The sequence below is a fragment of the Canis aureus genome, chromosome 6, assembly GCF_053574225.1.
Source record: "Canis aureus isolate CA01 chromosome 6, VMU_Caureus_v.1.0, whole genome shotgun sequence".
NCBI classification, from domain to species: domain Eukaryota; kingdom Metazoa; phylum Chordata; class Mammalia; order Carnivora; family Canidae; genus Canis; species Canis aureus.
In genome coordinates this window covers 9,630,101-9,634,152 of record NC_135616.1, presented here as the reverse complement: position 1 = coordinate 9,634,152, position 4,052 = coordinate 9,630,101, and the positions used below count along the sequence as shown (strand labels likewise).

The window sequence follows — 4,052 nt, the reverse complement described above, 5'->3', positions numbered from 1 at the left end:
CATGAAAAATACTCAAATATTTTGATAGGGATTGCATTGAATCTGTAGATTGCTTTGGGTAGTATAGGCATTTTAACATGATTAATTCTTCCAATCCATTAGCAATGGATATCTTCCCAATCATTTGAATTCTCAATTTCTTTCTTTTATTATGTTGAGATATGTTCCATATAAACCCACTTTTTGAAGGTTTTTATCAAGAATGGATGTTGAATTTTTTTTTTTTTTTTTTTTACTGTTTATAAACATTTGGAATTTTATTTAAAAAAAAAAAAAACATCACAACCATGAACATTGTTACAGTTAGAGGCCCTCTTGGTTCTCCACAATGATACTGAGCATGCTCACAAGGGGTTCCCATTGTTTAGTCTTTAGTTAAACAACCATCTTTAAAAGAAGGAAAAAAAACTCGGCACACTACCATTTAACTTGTTTTAATGTTTCTTCACAAATGGTGAAAAATACTAAAGTACAGACAAGGAATAATCATAATGTTGTGGCCAACATTATAAATATGGAATTATAAATTTAAAACATTTTCTGGTTTAAAAAATAAATCTGGTAGTCAATGCAGCTCTGCGGGGTCTCTGCGTCTAGTAGGGCCGGTCTCTGCGCTCCTGACGGTGCTCGCCTTTATCCATTTTTCCAGGTCCTCCACGCCCGCCTCTTCTTCCTCCCATCTGTTCCATCAAAGGTCCAGGGGGCCCACCAGGACCGCCTCGTCTTCCTCCGCCAAAGCCACCTCGGTCCATGCCCCGGCCACCACGGAAGCCCCCTCTGTCTCCACCGCGGCCACCTCTGAACATCCCACCGGGACCACCGCGGTCCATGAGGCCACCTCTTCCTCCCCGCATGCCACCAGGGCCACCTCTGCCACGGTCACCGCCCGGGGGCGGGAAGGGTGGTGGAAGGAAGCCTTCAGGCTTCGGGGCCTTACACTGGTTGCATTCTGTTCTCCAGGCGAAGTTCTGGTTTCCACACCCCGGATTGGGGCACTGCCAGTCCCCAGCTCGGTGCTGGACGTTTCCTCCTCCAGATGGGTTCCCTCGGGAACCCCGGGGTCCTCTTGGGGGAAAGCCACCTCTGTCTCCTCCACGGCCTCCCATGCGACCCATGGGGCCCCCAGGACCTCCTGGGCCCCCTGGACCTCCACGGAGTGGCAGTGGCATCCCTCTGCCCTCACGGGGAGGCATACCACCCCGCATGCTGTTCATTGGAGGTTTCTTCCGAGCAAGAGAAACCTTAAGTTTGCTTCCTTGAAAATCTTTCCCATCAAACCACTCCACAGCAGCCTTGGCAGTTGGTGGGTCTTCATAGGATACTGTAGCATCACCTTTGGGCTTTCCTGTTTCCTTGTCCAAGTAGATATGGATCATGGGTTGTCCGGTTCTCTTGTTCATCTTAACAACTCCACATTGCTTAAAGAAGTCAGCCAGATCATCTAGAGTCACATTGTCATTTAGGCCTTGCACATAAATTGCACTGTTGTCAGAGTCTTCATCTGGATCTACAGGTGGGCCTAGATCAAGATCTGGTCCTTCATCCATGGGTCCACCAGGCTTATTGAAGCCACCTCGCTCTCCAGCGCTGCCCATTCCACGGCGTCCTCCTCCCCGCCCACCTCTGCTCATGCCTCCACGATCAAATCCCCCTCTTCCCCTGCCCCGGTTATCAGGGCCACTCATGCTCCGGTTCTCTCCTGGTCCGGAAAATCCTCCAGACTCCTGCCCATAAACACCCATGCTACTGGGGTGGTCCTGTCGGAATGAACTCTGCTGCCCGTAGCTGCTGCTCTGTTGGCTATATTGACTTGGAGCCTGGCTGTAGGATCCAGTTTGGGGGGGATAACTAGTGGGCGGCTGCTGCCCATAGCTGCTTTGTTGACCATAGCTACTCTGCTGTCCATAGCTGCTCGGCTGCCCATAGGTGTTCTGCTGAGAGTAACTGCTCTGATCATAACTAGTCGGCTGTGTAGAGGAGTAGCTGGTAGGAGGATAAGATGGTGGTGCTGTGACTGGCTGCATGGGGTAGCTCCCAGGTACCTGGGGATAACTGTAGTTACTCTGTCCATATCCTAGGCTGGGCTGGTTGTAACCCCCTGTGCTAGATTGAGGTTGACTAGTCTCAGCGGGTTTGTTACCATCCTGTGGTCTTGCAGGTGCGGTGGCTGCTGGCTGCTGCCCATAGGCTGGGTAAGCAGGCTGAGTGCCATATGCAGACTGAGCTGCATAGGAGGCCTGGGTGGTAGTGACCGGAGCAGTGGTGGTATCATAAGCACCAGTGCTGTACCCCTGGACAGGCTGACTGTATGCCTGGGGGGCAGTTGGAGTAGTATAACCAGCGGGAGGCTGTCCATAAGAAGTTGCATAGGCGGTCTGCCCATAGGTCGCAGTGGTCTGAGCCTGGGTATAGCTGACATCAGTGGGCTGTCCATAGGTTCCATAACTCTACTGCCCATATGCCTGGGTGGTCTGTGCATATCCTTGAGTTGGTTGGGCGGTGTATGCACTGTAGCCCTGCTGGGCTGCAGCTTGGCTGTAGGTACTGTAATCCATGGACGCCATTTTCTCTCCTTCCCTCTCGTTCTCTCAACGTCCGTCTCCCTCTCGCTTTCCCTCTAGGCCTGGATGTTGAATTTTATCAGATTTTTTTCTGGATCTATTGAGTTAATCATATAATTTTTATCTATTGTTTTGTTGATGTGTATCATGTTGATTGAGTTGCAAATACTGAACCATTCTTTTTTTTTTTTTGAACCATTCTTGCATACTCAAAATACAACCCACTTGAAAGTGGTGAACAATCCCTTCAATGTACTGTTGAATGTCATTTCCTAATATTTTGTTGAAGATTTTTGTATCTATGCTCCTTAGGAATATTTGCCTGAAATGTTTTCTGTGGTGTCTTTGTCTGGCTTTGGTATCAGGGTAATTCTGGCCTCAAAGAATTTATTTGTAAGCTTTCATTTCTTTCTTATTTTTGGAATAGTTTTAGCAGAATGGCTAATTCTTCTCTGAATGTTTGGTAGAATGCGCCTGTGAATCCATTTGATCTTGGACTTCTTTTAATAGATTTTTTTATTACTGATTCAATTTTGTCACTAGTAACTCATCTGTCTGGATATCCTATTTCTTCCTGATTCAGTTTTGGAAGATTGTACATTGTATGTATTGTATGTTGCATGTTGAGAAGATGTAGGAATTTATCCATGTCTTCTAGGTTGTCCAGGTTGTTGACATATAATTTTTTGTAGCATTTCCTTAATTTTTTTTTTATTTCTGTGGTGTCAGTTCACTTCTCCTCTCTTGCTTCTGATTTTTGAGTCCTTTCTCTTTTTTACTTGTTAAGTCTAGCTAAGGGTTTATCGATTTTATCTTTATAAAGAACTAGCTCTCAGTTTCAATGATTCCCATTCTTCCCTTTTTTAAGTCTCTATGTCACTTATTTCTACTCTGATATTTATTAGTTCCTTCCTTTGATGACCTTGGGCTTTGTTCTTACTTTTCTAATTTCTTTAGATGTAAGGTTAGATTATTTGAGTTTTTTCTTGTTTTTTAAGGTAGGCCTGTATCACTATAAATTTACCTCTTAGAACTGCTTTCACTGCATCCCAAAGTTTTGGACTATTGTTTTCATTTCCTTTGAAGTTCTTCTCTGTTCCTTTTTTCTTCTCTCGCTCTTCTTCTTTATGACTGATGTGTTCCTACGGTGTTATTTTGGCTTTGTTTCTCTTTATTTTTTGTGTATCTATTGTAGGTTTTAGTGTATGGTTACCATGAGGTTCTTATATAACATTCTAAATATGTAGCAATCTATATTAAGTTGATGGTCATTTAAGTTCAAACACATTCTAAGAAGCAAGCTTCTTATTTTTTAATTCCTCCTACATATTTTATGCATATGCCATCATATTTTACATCTTTTTATTCATAATTTTCTCACATCTAATTATGACCATTTCTTTTCCACTTAAAGAAATCTCTTTAGCATTCCTTGTAAGACTGCTTTAGTGGTGATAATCTCTTTTATCTTTTTTTTTTTTTTGGCCTAGG

The 4,052-nt window shown here is 44.1% G+C and overlaps 1 pseudogene; it reads right to left on the bottom strand.

Annotated features, from left to right (window-relative positions):
- Positions 1 to 238: 238 nt before the first annotated feature.
- On the bottom strand, positions 239 to 2,579 carry LOC144315487 (RNA-binding protein EWS pseudogene; annotated as a pseudogene).
- Positions 2,580 to 4,052: the final 1,473 nt, after the last annotated feature.